The sequence below is a fragment of the Lynx canadensis genome, chromosome F1 (genome assembly GCF_007474595.2).
Source record: "Lynx canadensis isolate LIC74 chromosome F1, mLynCan4.pri.v2, whole genome shotgun sequence".
NCBI lineage: Eukaryota > Metazoa > Chordata > Mammalia > Carnivora > Felidae > Lynx > Lynx canadensis.
Window position 1 is genome coordinate 38594904 of NC_044319.2, and position 11443 is coordinate 38606346.

The window sequence follows — 11443 nt, forward strand, 5'->3', positions numbered from 1 at the left end:
GATATTTTGTAACAGCTCCTTAACTAGCCTCCTTGCTGCCCCACCTCCTGGTAATGGAGTTTCCTCATTGCATCCAAAATGGTTCTTCTAAATCTTAGATCTGGTCTGTTTTTTTAAATTGCCTTCCTAATTCCCTGTCATCTTCAGGATAAAGATCAAATTCCTTACCATAGTCTACAAGTGACATTCCTAATCTAGTCCCTATTTATCTCTCTGATTTCATCTCTCGCTCCTCTCCCTACCCAATCCTCAACACAGAATAGAAGAAAATCCAGAATCCCCCTCTTGGGGCTTCTTCTAAATTATTCTACCATTTTCTCCCTGTCTCTCTGCTCCAGCCTTTCAGAACTACTTTTTATTCACCCAACATGCCTTCTCCTCTCCCGCCCACCACCAAACCTGTAGGCAGGCAGTTTCATTTTCCTAGAATATTATGTCCTCCCTCTAGGCTTTCTTAGGTGTCACTTTAGAAATCATGTCTTTAAGAAATCTTCCCAGGGCCCCCCGGGTGGCTCAGTCGGTTGAGCGTCCGACTTCGGCTCCGGTCACGATCTCGCGGTTCATGAGTTCGAGCCCCATGTCAGGCTCTGTGCTGACTGCTCAGAGCCTGGAGCCTGTTTCAGATTCTGTGTCTCCCTCTCTCTCTGACCCTCCCCCGTTCATGCTCTCTCTCTGTCTCAAAAATAAATAAACGTTAAAAAAAATTTTAAAAAAAGAGATAAACGTTAAAAAAAAGTTTTTTAACAGAAAAAAGAAATCTTCCCAGACTTGCCAAAGGCTTCCCTAAGTCCCATTATGTTGTACTTACTCCACCAAACTGTTCATTATGTTCTGTCATCAATGCCCGTCTCGTGGTACTTCCATCAGACTGTAATGAGATGTTCAAGGTAGGAACCATGTCTTCTCTCTTGTGTCTCTAGTAGTTAGAAGGTGATTAGTAAATGTGAAGCACTACATTTTTTAGAAAGTTAATGCATGAATTTATTACCAAAAGTCACAGGCTGTTTCCCCTGGAAAGTAAATAGTAGGAGGTTAAGAGTACAAGAGATGTATCGGTGAGTAATGCTAATTAGGAAGAAAAAAAGGAAGAGCCAGATGGGCAGAGCTAAATGTCAGGCTGAGATGCACACCTGACAATGTCTCTGCCAGCTCAGCAGAGAGTGTGCGACAAAGGTTTCCCATGACAGGGGCTTCATGTTGGGCACATGGCTGGACTGCATAAGCCTTGCTTAGACATTGGTGGAGACCCCTCTGAGAAGAGTATGACCTCGGCCTGAAAGCGGAGGCCAACTCTGAACAAGCCAACAAGTGGAGTTGTCAGCTGAACACAATTTTTGGGAGCCAAGTAACAAACAAGTCTTTTTTTTTTTTAAACAGGTTTGTTTGTTTTTTAATGTTTATTTATTCATTTTGAGAGAGAGGCAAAGACAGAGAGAGAGAGAGAGAGAATCCTAAGCAAGTACTGTCAGCCCAGAGCACCACACAGGGCTCAAACTCACAAACCAAACCATGAGATCATGTCCTGAGCTAAAATCAAGGGTCAGGCGCTTAACCCACTGAGCCACCCAGGCACCCCCAAACGAGTCCTTTCATGAAGGGGGATCTGAGTAGCACATCTCCCAGGCTACCATACCAGCAAAGGTGTCCAAAAGTGTGTTCCTTGGGCTTTGAAAACAATATCAAAAAGTGGGTTCTAAAAATAGTTTAACTTTAGTAACGTCAATGACAGTATGTATGAAGGGGCGCCTGGGTGGCTCTGTTGGTTAAGCCTCAGGCTCTTGAATTCCGCTCAGGTCATGATATCACAGTTCATGAGTTTGAGCCCTGCATTGGGCTCTGCACTGACAGTGTGGAGCCTGCTTGGGAGTCTCTGTCTCCCTCCCCCATTCATGTGTTTTGTTTCTCTCTCTCTCTCTCTCTCTCTCTCTCTCTCTCTCTAAATAAGTAAACTTTAAAAAAAAAAAAACCGTATGTATCAAGATAATACTGTATTAACATAATATCAACAATATATGTTAACAATATTTATAAATAACATCATGTTTTAAGTATCTTTCTCCCAAGGTAACAATTTTTGCTATTTTTGAGGAGAAGGTATTCATTCTTTGAACACATCGGTTCTGGCATATTTGGTTTTCAAAATCTTAATCATATGAGAGCACCTGAGTGACTCAAGTCAGTTAAAGGCCTGATTCTTTATTTCAGCTCAGGTTATGATCTCATGGTTTGTGAATTCAAGCCCTGAGTCAGGTTCTGCACTGACAGTGAGGATTGTGCTTAGGATTGTCTGTCTGTCTGTCTGTCTGTCTGTCTCTCTCTCTCTCTCTCTCTGCCCCTCCCCAACTTGCACACACACTCTCTCTTTCTCTCACTTAAAATAAATAAATAAACTTAAAAAAAAAAGTTAATCATATGACTTTAGAATCATTACTCTTACATATACAGGATGATGAAGTCTTGTTTCATTTTATTAACATATATTGTTAGAATTTCTAAACGGGCTATTTTTGACCCAATATTTGTCTTTTAACAAATTGTAAAGGAATAGTAAAAGGTAAATTATTGTTCTAATATGCTCACATAATCTAATTTGCACTCCTGCAACCCAGAGTCTGCAAAATGTCAATCACTTAATGACATTTTGATAAACTGAGCAAAATGAACAAATTCCACTAAATATACTGAGAATAAAATGCGAGAATTTTTGCTTTTAGCATTTCATCTCTATATTCAACTTGGTAACTATACATTTTAAATTGAGATTTGATAGAATCTAAAGACAAGTTTTCCTATATTTTCAGAAACCAAAGTAGTAGAAACAACCACAAATTTTCAGGAAAATATTCTATGTGAGGCAAGTTGTTTCATGAGGCCTAGATTAGAAAATTCCACTTTAATTTTTTTTTTTCAACGTTTATTTATTTTTTTTAGGACAGAGAGAGACAGAGCATGAACGGGGTAGGGGCAGAGAGAGAGGGAGACACAGAATCGGAAACAGGCTCCAGGCTCCGAGCCATCAGCCCAGAGCCCGATGCGGGGCTCGAACTCACGGACCGCGAGATCGTGACCTGGCTGAAGTCGGACGCTTAACCGACTGCGCCACCCAGGCGCCCCTAGAAAATTCCACTTTAAATATCTTGTGCAGGAACACAGTGACCACACATATGCAATTTCACCAGACTTCATAGTATATGAGCAACATAGTTCAAATATCCCCAGAACCTTTTTCTAATATTAAATATGTTGTGTTCCCCATTCTAAATCATCTTTATAATTTATTCAGTCATTTTTTCTGATATCTTAAATTCTTGGCTTTTCTATATCCTGTATACATACTCAAACTTTGCTTCTAAAAGAATAGATCCAGGAGCACCTGGATGGCTCAGTCAATAGAGCATGAAACTCTTAATCTCAGGGTCATGAGTTCAAGCCCCATGTTGGGAATGGAGCCTAGTTAAAATTTGAACAATGTATAAAAGAAAAGAAAAGAATAGAGTTCATATACTCCTCACAAGAGAAGGGTTCTATGGGTTACCTATAATATTTGGAAGACAAAAATTATTGGTGAGAAAAAATAATTATTGGGGTGGGGGGCATAGTCAAACTGATTCTATCCTACAGGCACGTACTGAACAATGACTTCATACAGAACTCTGCAAGGTGTTTGGGATACCAGGATGTACAAACTAGAATCTTGCCTCTGGTAGTTTGCATTTTAGAGAAGGAGAAGAAAAAGGAGAAGGAGAAGGAGAAGGAACAAGCAGGAGAGGAGGAGGAGAAGGAGGAGGAGGAAAAGGAGGGGGAGGAGGAGGAAGAAGGAGAAGAAGACAACATAGAAAGAAACTTTACTGATGAAGAAGTATATAACAGTGAAGAATGAATGTGATGTGAGCATGACCTATCAGAAATAAGAAGAGGAGATTTTAACAAAATGGGTCTATTTTGTGTATGTGTATGAGAAGAACACTTACCATGAAAGCTACCCTGTTAGCAGACTTTTGTGTGTGCAATATAGTGTTGTTACTGCAGACACAGTATTGTAGTGGCCTTGAAACACAAAGGATATAAAATAGCTGCCTTTTGAAGTTGTGGTTGAAAAACGGATCTTATCATCATCATCATCAAAGAATGATCACTATGTTGCTGTCAGTCCACGATTATCATGTGAGATTCCCTGGGTTGTTCACACCTTTAGAAGTCATGCTGCCTCAGGAGTCATATCACCTCTTTCAGATCCCTAAACTCTTACTCTATGATAACACACTTCAAATAGTTCTCCACATAATGGTTAACTTCCTCTTAAAGCAGTGGTTTGTGCCCTCAGGAGAGTGGTATTCATTCAGTCAGCACTTACTGAGAGACTACTAGATGTCAGGCTTTCAAGAAAAAAAAAAAATCATATAAGCTCTCAAGGAGTTCATCTTTTTCTCTACACCACAAAGTCCAGCCTGCAATTAAATGTGTTTGTATGGGAGTGCCTAGGTGGCTCAGTTAGTTAAGGGTCCAACTCTTGATTTTGGCTCAGGTCATGATCTCACAATTCATGGGATTAGGCTCTGCACTGACAGCACAGAGCCTGCTTGGGATTCTCTCTCTCCCTCTCTCTGCCCTCCCCCCACCCTCAAAAAAATAAATAAACTTTTTTTTTAATGTGTTTGTATGATTACTTATTTGAAGTCTGGCTTCTGCATTACACCGTAACTTCCCTGAGTCAATATAACATATTGGCTAATATACGGGACTATGAAGTCACACTGCCTGGGTTCAAATCCTTACTGTGCCACTTACTTGCTGTGTGACCTTGGAAAATGACTCAACCTCTCTCACACCTGAGTTTCATCATCTGAAAAATACCTACCTTGTAGAGTTGTTGTGAATACTAAACAAAATAAAGTCTATAAAGCCCTTAGTATAGTACCTGCCACACAGAAATGCTTGATAAATGTTAAATATTTCTAGGATAGGAGTCATTTCTCCTTTGCTATACAGTTTATTCCTTGTGCCTGATACTCACCAGTGCTCAATAAAACAATTTAGTTCATTTTGGTCCCATTAAGAGTACACAGAGCAGATACTAAATGCACTGTTGAATTCTTTAATTCATTCAACAAAAATGTGACCGCCTACTATGTGCCAGGCAGTGTTGATACAGCAATCAATAGAACAGTAAAAAATCCCTGTTCTTATGAAGCACATAATATAATGGAAGAAAGACATGCCAAAAACATAATGCATGTAGAAATGCTATCTTAAAGGTGCCTAGTGCTAGAGGACAAAATAGCACAGAAGGGAGACTGGGAGTGCAGAGGAATAGGTTGAATGTTTAAATAAAGTAGTCAGGATAATCCTCCTTGAGAAGTTACCATTTGAACAAAGACTTAAAGGAGTTGAAAGAACAGGCACTGCAATCATCAAGGTAGGGCATAGCCAGTGCCAAGTGCCTGAGGCAAGAGCGTGCCTGGCAAAGGAGCAGCAAAGGGACCAGTGGGGCTGGAGCAGAGTCAGTAGAGGGGAGAAGCGTACCAGATGGGGTCAGAGAGTTAATGGCAGGATGGGAGAGGGCACAGACCATATAGGGCTCTGTAGACCATTGTGAGAACCTGAGCTTATACTGTGTGACATCAGAGCCAGCATTGAACAGAGTGACATGATCTGTCAGACATACGTATAGATATAGATATATACATATATATTTAAGAATCAATCTAGTTGTTTCCTCGGAATACATCAGATGAAGGAAGGAGACCAGGTAGGCTGCTGGTATAATAAACTAAATGAGACATGATGGTGGCTTCGATCATAGATGTAGTAAGCGATAAGCTTCTGGATGCATTTTGCAGACAGTGTCATCAGGATGTCCTGAAAGATTGATGTATTCGGAGAAAACGAGTCGATGATGTCTCCGAGGCTTTTGGTTTGAGCAACTGAAAGGATGAGGTTGTTATCAACCAAAAAGGGGGCGGTGAGTGGGCAGAACTGGGGATAAGGAAGATCCAGAATTCAGTTTTGGATACATGAAGTTGGACTTTCAAGTAGAGAGCTGAATAGGCATTTTGGAGTACAGGCTTTTGGGCCTTCCTCTAGGTGGGTCAATCTGAACTCTCTCAGGACTGTCTTCTCTGAAGGAGAAAATCATATGGAGGAGTTGGGAAAAAAATGTCTTTTAGATTCTTCCACCTTTAATTTATTCAGCTGGTATTTATTTTATTGGAGGTCTTGAATGTATCGGGAATTCCTGAAGGTGCTGATACAAATGCAAACAAGAAAACAAAACCCAACTCTTTCCTCATAGGACACATTTCATCTTCTCTAACTCTGTGATTCTGCAGAATGACCCATCCAAAGGAACAGCTAAAAATCTGAGCCTTCCCAAGGGTTAGTCCTGGAATTAAAAATAAGTGAGCTAGGGGCGCCTGGGTGGCGCAGTCGGTTGAGCGTCCGACTTCAGCCAGGTCACGATCTCGCGGTCCGTGAGTTCGAGCCCCGCGTCGGGCTCTGGGCTGATGGCTCAGAGCCTGGAGCCTGTTTCCGATTCTGTGTCTCCCTCTCTCTCTGCCCCTCCCCCGTTCATGCTCTGTCTCTCTCGTTCCCAAAATAAATAAACGTTGAAAAACAAATAAAAATAAGTGAGCTGTTGAAAAGGTTTTTCTGATATTCTGTTTGTTAGGTCTTTTTTTTTTTTTAACTGTTCAATGGAGAATGTGAACCAGGTAGTCAGTTTGCGTTCTAGAGTATCAACATGTGAGAGATCAAGATGGAACATCAGTGTCACAAAACTGCCTTTTCTAGGCAGCGCCCTGGAAGAAATTGCCAGAACGTGAGTTTTCTAGTTAAAAGGAAAAAATGTTGCAACTACTCAAATCAATAAATGACTACCTCTATCATCTCTGTGGCCACATGTGTGGAAATATCCTGGCAGCACAGCTAGTATTTGTGCTAACATTAGCACATTCAAGGAAAATCAAAATGTGCTGTTTTTGGTTGCCAGGCCCTCTTAAAAGCTTTCTCCCTCCCATCACCTCTTAGATGAGATTGACATATCTGCAGGGTAATGGAGAGAAGCCAAACCCCTTGTTCATCTACAAGGACCATGGCTAAAATTGTCTATAGAGTATGCTCCCCAGACAATTGTATATCACGTCTGCCTAGATTAACAAACACAAGGTTGAGTAATGAGAGGAAACCCAGTGGATTACACAGACACCCTTTCTGGATCTCAAGTCCTAAGTACTTTGTGTTCCCTCTGCCTGATGCCCCATCCCCCTACATATTTACTTAGCTGGCTCCTTCTCACCAAAACTTCTGAAGCTCCTCACCTCAGAAGGACTTCCCTGATCGCATCTTCTTAAAGGGGGATCCAACACCCCCCAGACTCCCAAGTGTCCACAGTGATATAACTGCCCTTCCGATAGAACTGTATTTGTCACTCTGAAAGAATCTTGATATTTAACTTCTTGATAAGCAACTTCTTGATATTGTTTCAATCTTACTTGAATATAGGCTTCATGAGGGCAGGCACCCAAGACTGTCTGATTCTCCTTTGCAGGGCCAGAGTTGAGAATAGTGCCCAAAAAATATTTATTATCCAATGAGCAAATGCTTGACCTGGATTACCTGGGTGGTGGTCTACAGTGCCTGAAGCCTGAAGATCATTTTTCAATCGCTCCATTTCAATGGGTTAAATCCCTCATAAGCAAGTCAAAAGTAAGAATTGTGGCAAATATCCAGAGAATTCAGGTGCAAAAACCTACTTTGACCTCAGATATCCATTTCAAGAGAAAGTGAATCTTTCCAGTTCCTTCGGTTCTTGACTTGACTTTGTATGTGTAAATCTGGCTATAAACAGCTTTTCCACTGACAGTAGAGAATAGGCTTTTCTCCTTCCTCAACAATTAGGAAGTTTCAAAGTAGTGAAGCTCTAATGAATTATGGATATATTTGCAGATAGTTTGGGGTTTTGTTTGTTTGTTTTTTCATTCTTCACTTAGAAAAGAATTAGGCCAGGGGCACCTAGGTGGCTCAGTTGGTTGAGCGTCTGTGAGTTCCAGCCTGGAGTCGGGCTCTGTGCTGACAGCTCAGAGCCTGGAGTCTGCTTCGGATTCTGTGTCTCCCTCTCTCTCTGCCCCTCCCCCACTCATGCTCTGTCTCTGTCTCTCTCTCTCTGTAAAAATAAACATTAAAAAAAATTAAAAAAAAAAAAAAAAGAATTAGGCCAGAGAAGCTTTGGTTCTAGACTCAATACAGCTGATTCTCTGTCAGATCCTGACTTTGCTGTACCTCAGTTTCCAACTTTTTGAATGACAAGGTTTAGCTAATAACAGGTAAAGTTTCTGCTTTAGAATATGTAATTCTAAAAATTAGATATTTTTCTACAATGCTAAGATGATTTATGAGCAAGATTCTATCCCATGGGGAAAAAGGAAAAGAAGAGCTCTTTTTGAATCCTTTCTTACATACTTTTACTCATCTGCTGAACTTTGTTCACCACAAAGTATTGAAGATTTGTGTAAGCCATGACTTACCTGAAAGGATTTTGTAATTATTATTTACACACCAAAATGCTTCAACTGGGTTAAAGAGTTAAATATACAAGAACAATAGCAAATATTTGTTTGCATAGCATTTACTATGTGTTTCAAAGTATCTTAATCTCTACATCAGCTTTATGAAGTTGGTAATAATATAATCATTGTACAGATGAAGAAACTGAGGCATAAAGGGGTTAATGATCTTGCTTCAAGTCACACAACTTGTAGATACCAAGTGAAGATTTGAACTGTGTGCAGAGCTCCAGAACTCACACAATCACCAAGTTATACCACCTCTGGGTATAGGATTTTTCTAAATCCAGAATGCAGAAAGGTAATACAAACCTTACCAAAAAGAAAGTTATCAAGTGTTCTGATATGTTGATTAATCTACTTAAAAATGAAAATGGCTTGGGGCACCTGGCTGGCTAATTCAGTAGAGCTTGTGACTCTTGATCTCGGGGTCATGAGTTCAAGTTCCACATTGGGCATAGACTTATAGAAAGGAAGGAAGGAAGGAAGAAAAGAAAGAGAAAATCGTTCTCTCAGAAAACAACGTACATAAAATTTAAAAGACAAATAAATAATAAGTATCTGGGGAAAATACCAGTACTCTCAACATTTATGACAGACAAGCTATTATTATCCCTTTTATATAGAGCTCTTTAAATAAGACAAAGATAAATACCAGAAAAGAAAAATGGACAAAGGATATGAATGTACAATCCAATAAGAATAAATACTGACTGTAAACAAGTTTGAGAGTATCTTCAAACTCGGCTATCAAATAAGTGCAAATCAAAACAACAAAATAATTTTTGCCTATAAAAATTTGTTTTTTCACACTAATATTTTTACTGAGACAAGCTCATGGTAAAACAATTTGGCACAACCTTTCTTGAAAGTTTTTTTTTTTTTTTTTTACATTGAGTACCTGGAAAAATAAAAGTAATCATTCATGAATGTGGGAAAATATTGATAATTGTGAAAATCTTGATGTCTTTTGAAACTTGGTGACAGGAATGTGGGGGTTCGTTGTAATAGACTCAACCTCTGTGTTTGAATTTTTTCACATAAAAATACTTTCAAGAAAAAGTTTTTAATTTAAAAACATTTAATACTTTAAAAAAATCACTTAATGCTTTTAAGCTACACCTCAAAAAGCTTATATACAAGTCATCTTAGCCTTATTTATAATAGCAAAAAAAATCACATTATATTCTGGCAACAGAAATGTGTTTTTAAAATAGTAGTCTCAAATTGCTAAGATGGAATATTAAGGGACTGTCGAAAACCATATTTACAAAGAATGTTTCATTGTTTCATGACACGAGAAGATATTCCTGGTAAAATATCAAGTAAAAACAAAAAGAAACTAAAAGATTTTATGCTTTGCAAAAATATATTTATGGGCCCGATAAAGTTGAAAGAAAAACATTTTCAAATTATACACAGATTTTCTTTGATAATTTTCTTGAAATTATTTTTACACTTTCAAAAAAACATTTGCTACATGTTTAACAGTACATATAGTAATGTTACACTGAAGCCAGAATATAATCTATACATTAAAGATAGGGGGGAAAAAAAGAGCAAGAAGGACAGAGAATCACAAATGAAAAAATTAATCTTATTTGAATCCATTTAGTTGAGTTTCCCTGGAAGTGCTACTATCCTAAAGAGATGTGTCCAATAAACATGATAATACCATGAGAGACAGCACGCATAGCCCACAAATTCTGAAGACTCTTCTCTTTATCAAGTTCTAGCATTTTGTAAGTACTGACATTTGACCGAGCAAAAAGCATTTCAGACTCTAAGCTCAAATGACTTAGGGGCTACCATTTGAAAACAGCATGTCAAGCCCATGCAAGAGAATAGAGTCAAGTTGAGGCACAGGTGATGTAAATTAGCCGAACAGCCTTCACAGATCTGAGGCCCAGAGAGACCGCGGGCTAGAAGCACAGATGTGAGCTTCTCATTGGCTTTGCCACTGAGCACATTGCAAGATTATAGAACACTCTCTGGAAGATCAGGGCTTTATGAACAACAAAAATAATTTTCACAGATAGAAATCGTCATTCCTTCTTGTAGTTCATTAGTATAAATTCCCACTGCTTTTTTTTTTTTTAATGTTCTTTCAAAATGGAAAATCTGCGTGACCCAACTCAACACGTATGTGTTCAATTTTTTACTATGGTCAGCAATTGAAGGTTCAGGGTTTAAAGATAGACAAGACGGTTGCAGTTGTCTGATAAATGCTCTGCTTCTCCAGATGGAAGAAATTTGAGAAAATTCAACAGAATGTCAAAATGTTTATAAGAAATATGAGATGAGAGAATTCTGGGATACAGAACAGATAGACAAAATAAACACATTTTAGTCCTTTGCCACCTCTTAGGCCTCGTTACAAATCTTTTAACTCCCTGAACTGTGTGCTTCAATTTCCTCAACCAGTGGGAGAGTTGAGATTATCCAAAAGCATACACAAAAAATGTAATGAAAACCTTGTCCTGACATGATGTAGGACCTACTTTAGTCCTGCACATCCAACTGCTATGTGCCCAGGTGCTTCCTTCTGCACAGTCTTGCCAAGCATACTGCTGTAACTGCCCAGGTAGCAGGAACTAGAAACTCTAACTTGTTTTGTAGAGTTCAACAACATCAACATGTATGACTGGTTGACAAATAGGACTTGGAGGTTGAGGTGATAAATTTTAAGGCACATGTGAAAGGTGACAGCCCAGTTGCCTAATGATAGAAATATAATTTTTAGGATATAAATTGTCAAATTATTTCTAAGAGTGGAGGGTTAAAGAAGCAAGAAAAAAAAGCAGAGAGGAGATTTTAAATCACGGATGAAAAATCAAATCCTTTACACCTTTCTCCTACGAAGTGCACATTTTTAAACTTTT